Source organism: Coloeus monedula (assembly GCF_965178545.1).
Source record: "Coloeus monedula genome assembly, chromosome: 1".
Taxonomy (NCBI): domain Eukaryota; kingdom Metazoa; phylum Chordata; class Aves; order Passeriformes; family Corvidae; genus Coloeus; species Coloeus monedula.
In genome coordinates this window covers 156,237,302-156,254,987 of record NC_138781.1, presented here as the reverse complement: position 1 = coordinate 156,254,987, position 17,686 = coordinate 156,237,302, and the positions used below count along the sequence as shown (strand labels likewise).

At 45.8% G+C, this 17,686-nt stretch overlaps 1 protein-coding gene across 1 annotated transcript in view; it reads left to right on the top strand.

Moving 5' to 3' along the window:
* Positions 1–397: 397 nt before the first annotated feature.
* The window catches only part of SLC45A4 (solute carrier family 45 member 4), an 85,058-nt gene continuing 67,769 nt past the window's right edge, over positions 398–17,686 (top strand). Inside the window, exon 1 of the mRNA XM_082289856.1 lies at positions 398–498. The gene's annotated coding sequence lies outside the window, so the exon portion shown is untranslated. The remainder of the gene's footprint in view (positions 499–17,686) is intronic.

The following is a 17,686-nucleotide window of genomic DNA, read 5'->3' as shown; positions in this document are numbered from 1 at the left end:
GTAACAGCCAGGTGCTGGTTTGAGTCAAAAGGCATCAGCCTGCAGGTTACAAAGGTATCTCTGCTGCTTGCAAGGGTGCCCTTCACCTGCCCTCCGCCTCATGTAGCTTAGGATCCCCATGGATATCACCACTATTTGCTTGCTTCTTAACACATCCAACAACATCAAATGCAGAAGAGAAACTCCTCTCCCTATGAAATTCACCAAGAAAATCCTGAGTTGTAAAGCAGAGCAATTTGTGGACCAACACTTTTCCTCTGGGTCCTAAACCATCACTTTTTTTTTTTTTTTCCTTGACTGAATATGTGCTGATCTCATTCATCCTGGGAAAAGCACGGAGTGTTCTCATCCAGGCTATACCTGGCAAGCTGCACACACTGTGACAGAGGGAGCGAACTTCTGAGCAGGCTCTGCAGTGGCTGCTGCTGGGCTTCTTGTGGCTCTTTCCTGGAGTGAGAGGCCGGCTTCTTCACCTGGCATTCCTGGGAGAGATGAAGGGTAAGTCAGCAAATCAGCTTCATGCATTGCAGACATCCTCTGCTTTCAGCCATAGCAGAATTAGCTCAGGTCAGGATTTGCTGGTAGCTGGGCAGAAAAACATCTACAGGGCTTTTTCCTCCCCTCTCCACCTCCTTTGGAGGCAGAAGGCAAGAAAATGTTTTTAATGTGCTGCGTGGAGGCAGGTTGCGGGAGCTGTGGTCCCCGGCATCGCTCAGCAAGCACTGCCGGGGAAATCAACAGGGAACGTTCCTGATGCTATTTTAGACACCGGCAGAAAACGCCAGATAGCAACACCGAATTCGACGGGGCTGCACAAACCCCGGAGCAGCGACAGCGGCACGGAACGCAGGGACCCGCTCCCGCCGGTGTGTGGGTTGTCAGTCGATTTGGTGATGTGTTTGCTAACCACGACTTTGCTTTGACATGTCAGCTGGCGAGCCGGTGTCTGGATGCCATGCAGGCAGCTCCGTCTGAGCCCTGGGGAGAGCAGCTTAGATCCGCTGGCCGGGGTTAAAAATGAGCCGCAGTTAAGCTGTTGAAAGGGATCCGCGCTGCCGCCAACGTGAGTGCTCCGCGCCTGCCAGCGCAGGTGGAAGTTGCATGCCTGTCTCCAAGGGGGGATGCAGCTCTCGCCGGGTGACTGCCGGCTCTATCGGGAGCCTCTTGGCTTGCTTGCCTGGGAGAGGATGGGAAGAGGGCATCTTGCGGGGCTGCTGCAGCCGGTGGTGCTGCTGAAGGCAGCGTGTGAGATTAAAGGTGGTTTCTGAGCATAAAGATACCGCAACAACCCCTGACTTTGGAATAATGAGTATTGCAGGGCTGGCTGCTGCAGGAAATATCCCCTTGGTAAGTCAGGCTGTTTGGAGCAAAAAGGAGCAATTGTGTGTATTCTGCTGCAGCTCATTGTGGTCAGGTTAATTTGGGAAGAGGATGCTTGCTGGCAGCTAAAGGAGGCAGTCTGGCAGGGGGGTTAAAATGCAGAATTAACAGACCAGGCTGGTGTTTTGAAATGGTACAATAATCCCAAGGCAGGGGAACATAGTTTGGTATGATTTACCTTCTGAGATATTCAGGAGCAGGGAGACCTTACCTTAGAGGAATACTTTAATTAAAAAAAAAAAAAAATTCAAAGACAGATCCTGTTTTGCAAAGCCCCAACACCACAATGACGGGCACTGCTGATAGCAGCTGTCCTGCCTGCCATCCAAATGCCAGGCCTTCCCAGGAACGCTGCTTGTGAAAGCTCCGGCACAGGGAAGTTTTAGCACCCCAGTTTTGCGTGTGGGTGCGAACGCACGTCTGTGTTTGGGGGGAGGAGGCATGAACTGCTCGTTGTACCCCAATCCTGGCTGTGCAGCCAAAGAATTACTGGAGCTGTGATGATGGGTGTTAGGCAGGGCTGTACTTTTAAAAGGAGAGCCCGGATGGGTTTAACATGGTGATCCCTTCTGGAGCTTTCAGCACTCACGGTCTTGGACATTTCGCAGCTAAAACTGGTGCCTGTTCCTCAAAAGCTGGTGTCAAATTCCTGGTGCTTCCATGGGACCTCCTGCATGGACACAGCAAGGACATGAGGTCCGAGTTGATCTGCAGCTCCAGCTGAGGTGGCATAGTGAAAATGCCATGAAGGTCAACTTGTCAGTGTTGATTTGGACGGGATAAGGATTGGAAAAATGGGCAAATAGCAGTGAATCTATCTACCTGGAGAGAAGGTGTCCAGGGATCAAAAGGGAGAGATGTCATTGGTGTGTGCCAGGACATGTCTGGGATCTGGAGGGGACAAGGGTATGTGGTGGAAGGGAGTGCTCCCTGTACTAACCCATCACTGTCCGTGCTTGCCAGCAATGCACAAAGCCACAAATGAGAGATATTGTGTGCTTGCAAGAAAAGGGGAATTTTTTCCTTCCTCATTTCTCAATTAAATTTTACACTGCAAACTCCATCTCAGCTCTCCTTGCAGAGGGAAAAGAGCAGTTGCTGCGAAGGGTTATTTTTTTTAAAGCAATAGCACAAGGAACCTAAAGCACAACCTTCCTCTGGAATAACCTTACTCTGGTCTCATTTCCAGTGGCTGCTTCATGACTGACCACAACCAAACCATTCAGCAGTGTAAGAGCACATCCTCTGCAGAAACAGCAGCCTGCCTTGGAGGGCTACTTCATTTTCTTTCATTAAATTTACTGTTTGTATTAATTTGTTTAATGTTGTTGAGGAAAAAGGGCCCTCTCTACTGAGCAGCCCTATTAAAACATGCCTATTAAACCTCACCCCATGATACCACAGGGGTTGGCTGGTGCTGGTGGCAGTCCTGCTGATGGTTCTGGTCTTGAAAGTTACAGGAACCAAGCATAGACTAATGTAGCTGTTGTCAAAGGCTGGGGGTCTGCTGGTACGAGAGCAAGAACAGTGAGGGAGGGAGGCCTTACAGCTCTCTGCTGGCAGGAGACGTTCCATATGTCTTTTTCCTTCACCCTTCACCTAAGATGAAACAGGAGATGGAGTGAAGGCTGTCCCTTCATGGCATGTTGACAGCTTGTCAAGCAGAGGTTGGGAGGAGGCTCCAGTTAACACCTGGACATTCCTGTAATTTAGTTCTTTCAGCAGCTAATGCTCGTTCATTATCTGTGTTTTCAGAAACATCTTCATCCACCTGTGAAGCACAGTCACTGCTTTGCTCGGCAGGGATCAGAATCCTGGTTATCACTTGTTATTGACATGGGCATAGCATTTTATCCCTCCCACCTTCCCACCATAAAGGGCTGAAGCCCCACCAGCAAACTGATCCAGACTGCCCCGTTCTCCTGGGCTAACACAGGGTGCCTCTCTCTGCCATGCAGCCCTGTGCCAGTGCAAGCTGCTCTGAGAACAAGGAGCCAGACCCAAAACTGGGTGAGGGCAAGGACCTCCAACACCCCAGAGTGAGGGGCATTGGATCACACGCACAGCGAACACTTTGCCAGCGGCTGCACCATATACTGAAACAACCACACAGCCTGCAGCCCTGATACAAAACCACTGACCTGAACAGCAGCCAGATCATTTTTCTTATGAGAATGCACCATTCTTGAGCAATTTTTCCAGCACATCCCACGCAAACACGTTTTCTCTGAACACTGCACGGCAGCATTTACCATCTCATGCCAGCTCTTGTTTTTTTCCTAATCACAGAGGTTGGGAGGGCTCTCACATGTAACTGGTGTGTCTGTGCTGGTGGGCACAGAGTCTAAGAGGTGTATCCTCATGGAAAATCCAGCATTAAACCATTTCATGTCACCAGTTCTATAATCACAGGATGGTTTGGGTTGGAAGGGATCTTAAAGATTGTCCATTTCCAACCTTAAGTCAGATAAGATCCCACCTTTCTGCAGAAATCTGAAGCCTTGGACCTGGCACATACATATTGGTCTAATAACACATCCTTCATCTTCTCATCACTGCAACAGCCTTCCCAGGAAGGGCACATTGACTCTTCCCAGCTGGCATGCAGGGGGTTGCAGAAGCACCATTGATCATTCAATACTGGCACTAACTATTGTTGTTTGTGATATGCTATATTAGCTGAATTCTTGGTGGTAAAAAAGGAGATGTGAACGGAAATGGATAGTGTCTGTAAAGTCTCATTTCTAGCCCAGTGTATTTTGTGCTCACTCTGACCTCGAGTTTAAGTTACTGTGGAAGCAGGGAGATTTTAAGGCATTTTTTTGGCCCAGTTTATCAACTTCCATTGCACAACAGCACCTTGGGGCAGCCAGGATGTATCACCAGATACATAACTGGGCTTCTTAGTTAGTGGTGAGTGATGGCCTTGTGCTATTTGTTCATAACTAAGAGAAAGAAATGGCCAAAGTCCCTCTCTTCCCACATGGTAGAGATGGAGGGATGTTTCTACAGGAGCAGCTCTGCTCCTTGGCAGGCACTCCTTTTTGATCCAAGCTTGTGATTGCAAGCTCCTCAGGTGCCTCATTTCTGTATGTAGGAGGGAGGGGGAAGCAAAAGCAGCAGTGCTTCTCCCACTTGTCTGGCCCTGGTACTCCATACACTGATCTGATGGGAAGAACAGGGGAAAAATGGTATTTATCCAAGATGATCTAATTAACATTTCCCATCTTTTCTCATTTGGTAAGAGACTGATACTCTATTTCTCCCTTGACCACCCTGAAAAGTCCATTGATTTTAACCTGCCAAAAAACGATTGGGGGATATAAAGTTTGAACCTCAAACAAACAAACAAAAGAGCTGAAATTTAGTATTTTCCTTTATTTGTAATGCAATGCACTAAATAATGTTCAGGAGTGACAAATGCCCAGGAAGAAACATTTCATCATGTAACTTTACAAGGGAGAGAAGAAGCAAACCCAACAGTCATGGACTCAGTCAATACAGTGGATTGAGCCCTATTCCTCTGCAATGCTGGAGGCAGTCCCATGTCTCCTGCACTTAACCTATCAGACCTATCTGAGGGTATTTGAGGTAATTCTTACCTAATTGTCAGGCACAGGAGCAACTTCTGGCTGGGATCATGACTGTGCCATTAGCTGGGAGCTCCTGGGGTTGATTCCCATGTTCATAAACTTCAAGCAAGTACCTGTTGGGAGAGGGAGAGGATAAGCTGGAAGGTAAGCAAGGATCTTCTTGCCATTGTCAGAGAATCCAGTGTGCTTTGGAAGAGAAGCAAGAGAGTTTAGGAAAACAATTCTCATATATACAAGTCTACAGAGAAAGCAATGATCAGCACAGAAAGAAAAACACAGCTTAACTTCAGCAACCTACGAAATTCACAGCCGTGGTGCTGCACAGGGGGGCTTGGCATGGTATGTCAAAAAGTTAAGCGGCCCCAAGAGTGAAAAGACACGGACAACTGCCATATATTATGCAGTTCTTATCTGAGCACCCGAATTCCCCCTCAGTGTGCTGCATTAGGCTGCAAAGCAGTCTGTAATCAGGAAGTTTGGCAGTCATGACAGAGATGCTCCCTGGCATCCATTTTGAGCAGCCTATTGTGCAGCCAGGTCTGCAGAGCCTGTCTGGGTACCAGAGAGAACAGAGGCCTCTCCTGCAACTGGGCAAGAGCTGTGGCTCTCCACACGTTGGACAGGAACCACTTCAGCCTCCAGCACAAAGCCCTGGGAGCAGCGGAGCCAAGGCCACGTTGTCTCTTTGTACAGAGTCTGGGCAGACACATCCAGGTCACTCACTCCAGACAGCATTCATGACCTGTGTCTTTGCTGTTTTCCAGTCACCCAGAGGGGAGCTCAGAGCCTTGGCAGCAGCCCTGTCACAGTCCCCAGGGTACCTGGGCTGTCCTGCCTGATGAAGCATGGCTGGAGCGTGTGGCAGCTCAGGAACTTGGGAAGAGGCCACCACATCCGGCTTGGATGTGATGTGCCTCACCCCACAGTGCCTTTTGGGCTCATTTAGGCTCTCAGCTCATTCTTCAATGGCTGAAGGGAGATCTAAGAACAGGATTTAGCTGTGGCTCACCCTCCCCTTCTCCTCCTCAATCCTCTAGAAAGAATGAATGCTAAAGAGAATGAAGGTCATCCACGGCCAAGGCAAGTCCATGCTAATCCCTCTCTGGAGTCTTGGCCGAGTTCAGCATTCAAGCCCTGGGAAGTATTAGGAAATGGATAATAGAACAGGAAATGCCAGATTTTGGTAGCTGTGAAAAGGACAGACACACATTACCCATGCCATAGAGATAAAGGGGAGGGTTTCCCTCTCCTCCCAGGCTATGGATGTTAGAACTGAATGGACATGGTGTCCAAACTGGGTAAAAAAAAGACTATGCCACTCTTCTTGTGAGGCTTGCAGGGAAGGGCCACACTGGGAATAAGTTCATAACTTCAATGTCTTCAGGATGACTTTCACACTCATGGGGCAGCTCACTTCCATGCCTACCCCTCCTGTGCTTGCTCCAGTGGCATTTTCAGAAGGCACCCTTGTATGTGTTTAAGGGGGAAGAAAACCTGTCTGACAGCCCATTGCTCGACTGGATACTCCTTTTTGTTTCTGAGCCCAGCTCAAAAAAGATTTTTCTCTGCCATCCTGGAGAAAGAACTGAAAGTGCAGGATCAGCTGAAAAAGAGGAACTTGCTGCAAACAAACCTGACACCTCCTGCAACATCCAAGAGACCAGAAGCTTCATTTGCTTTGTTTCTACACAACTGATCAATTGAAACCAATCGATGAAACACTGGGGGTTGGCATGTTCCTGCCTCCACCCCGCGGGCTCTGCCTGATCCCAACAGCAGCCCAGAGCTGACTCCCACACTAATGCACACGCAAGCACAGATCCTCTAGTGACATCCGATCCTCCAGGATATCTCATGGATGTCTAATTATTATCTAAAGATCAGCCTGGATACAAAAGAGTTTCTGACATCCCTTTCCTCCCAAACCTTCTCCCTAAATCTTCTCAAAACACAGTGGGCAACACGATGATTTATCTGCCATGCAGGCACTGCTCCTGATGCCGCTTCATACCTCTCCTTCAAAGCCCACGAATTTAGGCTGCAGCTAAATTTTGCAGAATTTTTCAAGCCCAGCTTCTCCAGCCCTGCAGGTAAATCTCTTGCGTATCTCTTCCTTCATCTGTTACTAAAGCACTTCTCATGGGCCCTGATCACACTTCACTCTTACCCATTCATGATACCACCATGGAGATTTTTCTCCTAACCTTTCCCTTTTGTCTTGTTTCTCAGGTTGTATCCTTTCACTGGTTCATCCCTTCCCATAACACCAAACTCAGTTCTTCGCTCTCAAAGCCCTGTGACTTCTCTGCCCGTAGCCCTTCCCACCAACTACCAGCCCACAATGGTGGCCAACCTCTTTTCTATCACGTCTTTGGAAGTGCTCCTCAAAAAACATCCAAAACTCAGTCTCTGGTAGAAACCCATCTTTGCTCCCAGTATCTGCATACTGGTCATGTTGCCACATAACACACTGGCAAATATCACTTTCCTTCTCCATGTTCCCATTTGTCTGAGCCACCCATTTCCCTATGTCTTAATCTTGGAATAGCAAGCGTAAGTGTTTGTTGCGTAGCACAGCTCAGCCCAGCTGCAGCTTCTTGTCCTATGGCAACAGGAACCAGGAATAATAACATCAAGGTGGTGACTCATTAAAACCAATAACCTCGATAATTAGACTTAACTTTTCCAATTGTATAAACAGCTGAGAAAAAAACCAGAATCTTATGCTTTTGCAATATTTTTCCTTCTTCCAGTTTCTCACACAGAAATTGTCGGTATTGGGCACTTGTCACAGTCAAATTTCCTCTCTCTCCACACAACAGTAAATTCATGGAGTGAAGTGAAATGTTTGTTTTCTCCCTATTCTGTGAGTGCTGAAGACTCTCCAGCATCTCTTTGCTCTGAGCAAGGAGGAAACCAGCTGCAGCCCTGCCTTGGTGCCAACATTGTTCCAGCTGCTGTTGCTATAGGAAAAAAAACCACCAAAGGCAGAACTGTCCAAGTTTCGAGTTCCTGAAAAAATCTGTTTAAATCAGCAGGGATAGTCTGGATGCAAATTTCTCTCCAGATCTGATGCTCAGTGGGTGCCATGCACCACTTCATTCAGCTGCTGCTGGTTGAAGCTGTATCCTGGTACAGCCTCTTCTCTACTCCCCCTGTGACCCACCCCTCTCTAAATAACACTTCCCTGCCTCTTGTCAGAGGCAGAGAAAGAGGCTTGGACCAAGGAAAAAGCTGCCCATGGGATTAACAGAGAGTGTCTGTGAGACAAGGAGCCATCACAAGCAGGACAGCACTCAGAGGGCACTGGAGAGACAGGTACCCTGGGGGCAAAACACTGGGACAAGCTGGCTGATGAAATAAGGAACAATCAGGATGGAGGGGGTGGGAGAGAGGAGGCAAGGAGCCAGGGAGGAAGACTTGAAAGGACTGGGGTGAAAAGGGGATGAAGGGACCATACTGCTAAGAGAGGTGGGCATCAGATCCCTGAGCAGAGCCCCACATTCCACTCCTCTTTCTCAGTCCTTGTCCCTGCATTTTGGGCATACCAGGACCTTGTGTTTAACTATGTCCTTCTTTAATTGCAAAGGATCGCAGTCCCCTGAAGCTTGAGTGGCTGCAGAACCAGTGCTGCCCTGAAAATGGCTGCTCTGACCCCAGCAGGGCAACTGCCCTAGTGCCAGCATTGAAGGAACCTTAGTATAGATCAGATCTCAAGAACTTGACTGTCAAACCTGCCCTACGGACCTCAACCCCCTCCCAAAAGAAGCACACCATTGAGTACAATAATATGGTGTTAAAAATGGAAAGTGCTTATGGAGGGAGATCAGCTGCTTTGTGAAGCAGCTGTATGTTCTGGAGCTCCTTTTGATGTAAATGTGTGAAATTACACATTTATTGCAGGATTCAAATGTAGCCATGGCAACATGATTATCAAACAGTTGCATATGGAAGTGTAAATCCATACAGGTTTCTGGCTGGTGAGATTAAACTGCCCAGAGACAGAGCTCAGTGTATTCCAAGCCCAGGCCCTCCATGCCCAAAAGGATTCATATCTGGTTTCTGTGACTGGGAAAAATTCCATTTCTTTGCATCCAAATTGGCTCCACTCAAGTGGGCTGACCACCAAACAGATGGAGAAGAGCACTAAACAGGCCAGTACCCCCAGAAAAGAGGCAGCACCATGTACCTCCCTGCATGCTGCTGCACGGGGTGACCCTGTCCTCAAGGCTGGTTTGAACAAATTCCTCTGCTCAGCCCCTTGCAAGGGGCAGGGCAGTTCAGCCAGGAGCTGTGTCTGCAGAGCAGGTTTCAGTTACACCTCGAGCATTGTCAGGCTGTACTCATAGAGGGCATGAAAACAGGCTGGGCAGCCAATGGCACCCCCTCACCCATGCTGTCCTCATGTGACAGCGATCTGGTGACATCCGAAGAGGGGATAGAAAAGCTGGCACGTGTACTGGCTGCAAGTAGGAAGGGGCTGTGCCCTTATAGCCTCAAAACCGTGACCTTGATGGCCATTCCTTGGAAACAGGGCCCATCCATTAACTTTCCACAGCTGTCAGTTCCAGGCTGAGCCACAGTGTCACAGCCAAGGAAAGTTAGGCACAGTCTCCTCCCCTGGATACACAGCAGGCTCTGACACCTCATGTAACAGTGTCTGCACACAGACTGAGCTCAGCTCAGGGTCCTGGTATGTCTGAAGTGCTGAGTGATAAGTGTTGTCAGGTGGACTGTGAAACAACAGGGGAAAAGGGAAAGAGAAAGGGAAAGAAAAAGAGAAAAAAGAAAAAAGGAAAAAAGAAAAACAAAATAAGAAGAAAAGGAAAAAAAAGGAACATGCACCCCAGCACGGAAACAGACTGGTGGGAAGGAAATAGAAGTTTTAAATAGACACTAAAAGATTGGCAGACTTTGGCTGTAAATGAAAACAGAGTAGTGGAAGGGCAGAACTTTGTCCTTGTTTTGCTTTTTTTTTTTTTTTTCCCAGAGACTTGATGTGGCTCTTTCACTGAGAAACACAAAAGTAGGGCACAGTCCTGCAGCAGGCATCCGGGGGTATCCACAGTCCTGAGGACTGGGAACCTGCAGCAGCAGCCCTGGCATCCCTCTGGAAACCAGTGGAAAAGCAGGTTATCTCCGCAACAGCGTGGTGAGCAGCTTAATGGGACACCTAAAGCATCTGATGGCAATGTCTCCGAGCCATCATATAGGAATTCACAGGATGGCTTCTCAGTAGGATGTTCCTGGAGTTAATTAACCTCTGGTCCTGATTTCCAGCGGGAACATCTCTTGTTTCCACCTCTAGCGAATGGCTCTAGTAGATTAGACAGCCTGCTTTCACCTGGTACCTTCTTCTGCCGCAGGTTTTTCTGGGCAAAATCCCCTCTCATCTTCCCTACTGCAGCGTAGACATTCCGGAGCTCCACCACACTTCTGTTTCCAAACCTGTGAATTTCCACATCAACCATCCTTAGTTTCTTTCTCTGCATCATGAGGCTTTCTAGCGGAACCTCTTTACCTTTTCTCAGAGACTTTTTAAATACTGCTGTTTCACAGAGGATTTTTGGGTTGGAAAAATATATAGGCTCTTGTCACTAAAGACAGACCTTTCTCGGTAAACATGAGGCTTTTGATTTTAAAAGTGACAAACACTGTTTCTTAATTTAAAAAAAGATTAATTTTCCCAAGCCTATTTAGAAAATAAAGAAAAACTATTGCTGTGCTAATTGCTATTACCCAAACGATTTTCACATCATCTCCTGCCTGTGGCCACATTTGCCACATGTGTCGCGCAAATGGACTTGGCATTCCAGGCTGCAGCAGACCAAGTATCAGATTTCTGGTTAACTATGAATTATCACTAAAATAAAGGCACCCCAACCCTGCCATTAATGCTGCCTGAATCCCATGGCTTGGGAGTGCCACTGTGTTGTGCTGCCATGGCATTTGCTCCCCAAATTTGGCCTCTGCTCCTTGAGGGAATGAACCAAACCTCCCTAAGAGGGGAGGTGAAGCTGTTGCCCACATCTCATTCCCCTCGCTGCAGTCCTTTCATCTCTATGCTATATTAGCATTCTGGAGAGCACTAATGGGTCTGAAGTGGCTTAAAGCCATTTTCTTTATTACTGGATTAGTGCTGGAAGGGTCTGAATCTGCCGGCACTCGGCTCAACCACATCGAGAGCTTTCTTCTCCGAGCAGACACGAGCGCGCAGAGCCCCAGCCCACCTCACACGGCCCTCCTCACTGCTTTTATGAATGGAGTTAAAAACAACACATGCCGTGAAGCTGTTTCTTAGAAGCTTTTTCTTTCCTGGTGTCCTGACTGCTCCAGCCAGTATAAGCCTCACTGCTCCAGAGCAGCACACAGCCCTGAAAGCAAGGAAGTGGGCGGGAAAAGCAAAGCACAGGTTCCCTATCTGCTCCCTGCCTGCCTTTAGTTGAGCAATTATACAACTCCAGATCTGTGATTATTCCTGGCAAGATTTGTTCATCTCCTGGGAGACTTTTGGAACAACATGGTGCTTTTGTAGGGAGTGTCAACCACCAGGCGAACGTGCCTTCCAGATCTGATTTTTTTTTTTAATATGTAAGTAATTGTTTCTTTACAGACTCGTCTTTGCCTTTCAATGACTCACACTTCTACCTTGTCAGCTTTCAGCACAGGCCCTGCCCTCCCTCCCAGTGCTACAATCCTCCCAGATCTCACCCACAGTGCCAGGTCACACCAGGTGAAATCCTGAAGGCTGAGAATCCATTTTGTCGGCACCCTGTCCAGATGTTCTGCTTACAGGGGCTGCTTTTTGGGGGCTGCAGAAACTATGGGCACAACAGTCAGAAGGCATAAAACCGAGGTACAAACCTGCCTCTGAAACACTGAAATAGGGGTTTATCTGTGGTTTATTTTTTGGACAAACCCAGATGCATTTTCACAGTGACGGTGACAGATTCTCATCCCCAGCACTACTGCTTTGCTAAGAGTCTCATTCCCACTCCAGCCTCCCGTGGTGCAAACGTGATCTTCAAAATAAAGAGGGAGAATGCTTAAACGCCCCTAAAATTAATTCATATTTTTAAGCTCAGTGCAATATAACTGCAGCCAAGAAGGGGATTTTTTCTGAGACTTTCCCCCCTTCACTGCTCTCTGAAAAATTTATTCAATGTGAGGCAGGAAGCAATTATGGAAAATTTCAGGCTGGATACTTAAAGCATGGCCAACTTGTAAAGTAATTGGAAAAGTAGAAAGCAAAATGTTTGGTAACATGGGATAAAAGGTGCTGTGTTAAGTGGAGGATTTTTTCTTATTGCAAACTCTCCTCTCTGATATGTTAATTGTGTTTGGCCTGATCCCTTGACAGTCCATTAATTTTTTGTCCAATTGCAGGCTGCTGAGGGCAGATAAATTTCAGGCTATTATGGGAACACCCTAGAAGTTTGTATAGAAAGGAAACTCTCTGTTTCCTGTATCATCCTTCTGGGGATCTTGAAAGAGTTCACAAAAGCCACTTAAGCAAACTTTCTTTGCTGGATAACGGAAGGAAAGGAAGCTGTGAACAAGCAAACAACACTCAATTCCATGAGACAAGAGATACTCATAGGTCATTCGAGAGAAAGTAAAGTCCATGAATGAAATGCGCACACACAGACAGAAGATATTTTGTACTCTGAAAATAATGGCTATTTCTGCACTCCTGCACTATTTCTGATTTATAACAAGGTAAATCCTGCAAACCACCAGTGAGATAGATGGTGGAACATCTGCCCCTGCAAGGCATGAAATGTGTGGAGGGTTTTTGTCGTTCAAATAATATATCTCAGGATGAGTTGGAGATGGTCATGGATCAGCTGAACAGCTTCTCTTTCTTTCTTCCTGTCATTAACAGCACAGCTGCCAGAGCTCTGCTACAACCAGCTCTGGGTTTTTTATCACCCAGAGATAGAAAGCAAAGGTCTGAAGAGCTATAAGTTTTCCTAGGGCTGGCTTCAAGTGCAAAACTCAGACAGAGCTCAGGGAGCTGGGACAAAACTCAGCATCAGGTGTGCAAATGCCTTCAAGTCCTGGAAATATTGGGGGACTCAAATTTATAGGCTTGTCCCTGTCTGTGAATTTTATACCAGTTTTCTAAGGAGGTGAGGTTGGTCCAATAGTGTGTCCTCTTTCCTGAGAAGTTTTAAATGTCTTGGCTTCAGCAGCATTTCAGAGGGAGATCAAAACCAGAGGATGAAATGCTGCAAGTTTGTTAAAATAAGCTCTTAGAGGAGGAGATTTGTAGCTCATCTGAAATATGGGGTTTGTGGTATTTGATGTGAGTAAATCCATGTGGTAGAGAGACCTTATATCTGTTCAAACCACAGGAAAACAGGTTCAAGTTTGCATTCAACAACAAGGCATGGTCCTTTCAGAAGAAATGGTTTGGGAGAATACTTGGAAATACAGGAAACTAGCTGGGCACTGACTGAAATTTTTTAAAAGCATTTAGGAAAATATCAATTGTGAAAACATTTTTTTCTAGTAGATTCTGCAACTTATGCTTATGGTCTGACTAAAACTACTAATGGGGGGAAAAAAGGAGCAAGGAAAATATATGAAATTTTTGCCAGCTGGAAAAAAGAAAAAGGTTTCGTTCAGATTTGGAGAAATCCACTCAGGCCAGTTCTTGTTTAATTGGGATGGGGGAAAGGCCTTTTCTGGCAGAAATATAGCTGATTACTTGACAGGACAAATCTATACTCCTCAAAAACATTTCTCCTGGTCTCTTCTCAAAGTTATCCATAGGAACAGTGCTTCCCTGGGGAGCCTGTTAAACCTCCCAAATAACCTCATTGCTAGGAACTTTCTCTCAGTTTTACAAACTTCTTTATCTTCAGCTGTAACTTCGTTAGCTCTCCGGCTTACAAATTATCTCCATTCAAATCACCTGTTGTCCTTCTGTGCTCTGGCCCAGGTGAGGGCTAATACATCCCTGTGGAGAGCATCCGTCTGCCCAGAGTAAATGCATTGCCAGTGCAAAGAAATGGGCTGGAACCTATTCAAGGAGAAAGGTTCTTTATTCCTATTCTGACAGTAATACAAAACTTTTGGTCCTACCAAAGCAACCTTGAGTCTTTGAGGTGCTTAAGTCAGGAGCTTAGTTGCCAGGCTCCTGATATAAATAAGGAAAGAAGCTGCTGAACCAATAGGATTGTCCAATGAAGAAGAGCAGCAGGACAGCACAACTCCATTACAATCTTCCTCTGCTGTTGGAACAGTGTCTATGCATACGGGCCATCTCCAGGTCCCCTCCAGCAGGTTGTGTTGTAGCCTTCGGAAGGTCTGGGAAGTGTTTGAGGAAATGGATGAAATTGCTTGAGGAGGAACTGGAAAATGAAGCTGTTTTTATAGGGGTCAGAAGTGAGAACTGGAGAGTGATTTATTCTGTGGAAGGGCCTGACCATGACGACCTGCTAGCCTTGGCAAGCTTATGCGAGGTGTAGGACTGTGGCATGACTCAATGTGTGCAGTTTCTTCAACAGAAAACAACACCTTTTTTTTGTAGGTTTCCCACCAAATCAACTAGATGAACTGACTCATGCCAAGCCTAAACTCTTAAAATTCCTTAGGCAGAGTTCTGAGGTTCCACAGTGCATTGCCATGTATTTATCCCCACAAAAATGTCTGCAAATTGCATTAACTATCCTGCATTCCAAAAGGCTTCTATCTAGTGCAGTCATTTATGGAGAGCACTGTATTCGTGGGGGTCTTTGTAAGTGCCTCTACAGAGTTCAAGCAGTGTCTGGACAATGTCATATGGTTTAGTTTTAGGTCCTGCTAGGAACAGGGAGTTGGAATAAATTACCCTTATGGGTCCATTCTAACCTGAGATATTCTATGATTCTATAGAGTATGAGGAGATGAAAAGGAAAGGAAAAGTTTCTCCTTTTCAGAGTAAGTGGTTTTAAAATCATTTAAGCTGAAAAGTGAAACTAGAGCCCAAGAACAGCAGTGTGAAGTATCCACACTGTGCATTAGGTAGAGGGATTTTCACAAGTCCAACACTGAATGAAAATCAATGACTGGAGTGATATTCAGTTCTAGGAAAGGGGAAAAATTGCTGAACACAATTAACTCAAAAAACCTGTTTTGAGTTAATTCCAAAAACTGTGATTGTTTCAGTTTACATTCAGCTTTTAGGGGCAGTGGGGGGAACGATTAAGAGAATCCTAAAAAAATCCCAGTATTTTGTAGGGGATTTCCACTCCAATCAACTTCGGCATTTCATTTTTTCCTCAAAGTTTAAAATTACTTTCATATTAAACACTTCAGGGTCTGCAGCTGTTTGGTTCTTTGGTTGTGTTTGGAAATTCAAGCAATTAGAATAAAAAGTATTCACCCAATTTGGTTTCTCAGTCACAACTAAAACAGCCTGCTTGGGGTTATTCTTGAAACTTGGGTTGCTTAAGTCATTTAAATAGATTTCTATTTCAGAAACAACACAAGAGCCAACAATTTCACAACTAAAAGCTCGAGGGCTACAAAACTTGGCTCCGCCGAAGACTCTTAACATTGTTTTTCATTATCTTAATCACTAGGTTCTTTACATACTAATTTTCCATCCCGCTGCCAACCAGTGCCAATCCAACCCACTTTTCCATCACCCAGGTGAGTGTTACTCATGTTTTCATGGAAATGTGAAAAAACTCTGAATACAGTCAACACAACAGTGTCTATTTTTGTGACTGCTCGTGGACTTCTGCTAACACTGAGTCATATCTGCAGAAGTCACTAACGCAGGTGTAGCTTCTGAGTTCTTTCCTAGGATTTTCCAAAAATATGGGGAACACTGATGGTTGTCCAGATGCAGTTTTGATGACACAGGGCTAAACAATTTGTTTATGCTGGGACTCAGAATATTGCAAACACCGATTAGGTATGTGACTGATTAGGCAAGCAGAGAGATGAGATAAATCACAGCACGTGGTTGTAACAGGCCTTAGCAGAGCAAAGAGTAAAGTGAGTCCTCCAGGAAGGCTACAGAGGCTTCAGGTCCCACCTGGTGATCAAAACAGACGTGCCCAGTAACACCTGCACAGTTTGGATCCAGCTGGAACCACAAGGCTGCAAAACAAGCAAGCAGCATGAACAGGGATAAGTGCTCAGTTAACTAGAGGTCATCACTTAAGTGTCTAGAGCTATAAACTAAGCATTTGTGTGGTGATCAGATAAAAAAAGGTATTTTCTCCTCTCTGGGTTAGCCCAACCGGCTATCATCTATTAATTAATCTATGAAACATTGTGTTGTAATGAGAAAGCATCAAGTAACCAAGAACTATAGAGTGGTTTGTGTTGGAAGGGACCTTGAAGCCCATCTCATTCCAAACCCCCTGCCATGGGCAAGGACATGTTCCCCTAAATGAGGTTACTCCAATCCCCATCCAATCTGATCTTGAACACTTCCAGGGATGGGGCATCCACAGCTTCTCTGGGTAACCCATGCCAGTGCTTCATGACCCTCTGAGTAAAATATTTCTTCTTAATATCTAATCTTTACTCTCCCCTCCTTTAGTTTAAAACTGTTCCCCCTTGTTCCGTCACTTTCTGGCTGTATAAAACGTCCCTCTCCATCTTTTTTACAAGTTCCAATTAAATACTGAAAGGTCACAAGATCTCTCAGGTGAAACTTCGGTAAATTTGGCTTCATGGCACGCAGCAGGAGTCTGTGCAAGCAGAAGACTAACTGGTCTTTTTTTAGACATCCACCAGTGTAAACTAAAATTATTACCAGTCAGCTTTCACCAGGGTAAGGCTAACGTGAATGAAACTCATCTCAGGCTTAAACAGCCTCCTGTACTTCAGGCTTTGGCTCAGGATTTTGCTTCTCTGCAATATGATGAAAATGTATCTGTTTTTCAATAAAAATAGAGCGACCAAAATACAAATATCCCTGTGCAGCAATGGAAACCTCATAAACATCACAGTCATGGTTTCATGACAGGCAGCTCAGAACTAAAACTCACTTATCTCAGCTCATTTCCCAAGTGCAGAGAAACAGAAGAGTAAACAGCATTAAAAAAAAAAAAATTAAAAAGAGGTTCTGGTCTCTCCCTGACAAGGGAAGCAGTTGCTGAACTAAGCAAGTCCTGCAGTTCTTAAGTGCTATCTAGCAGCATCTTAACTGCTCTTGGCACTTGAGGACTGAAAGCCACAGTTCTCGAAGGATTGTCAAGTCACCCCTTGTCACCTATAAACTGCTCTGAAGCTTAATTCCTCACAGTTTTATTGTGAAGATAATTATAGACCACATAGACTCAAGAGGCGGGTTAATTTTTGCAGCCATTAATACCAGGTTTCAGCTGTGCAAACCAGGAAAATAATGACAGGGAATTCTCATTCTTCAAGGCATGAACTCATGATGAGATCTCACAAGTGGCAGAAGCAACAAACCCCATCTTACAGCCAGTATGAGCACCTTGTAACGTAACTGCTATTGTGAGTTGTTTATTTTCCATATGAGGGTGATGTGAGAAGTTGTAGCTACTGCTTTTAGAGTCATACAATCATTTCAGTTGGAAAAGACCTTTAAGAACACAAAATCCAACCACTAACGCAGCACTGCCAAGTTCACCGCTAAACTATCTCCCCAAGGGTGACAGAGGTCACCTCTATCATCTCTCTTGTAGAGAGCAATAAGGTCACCTCGCAGCTTGCTTTTCTCCAGGCTGAGCACCCCCTGT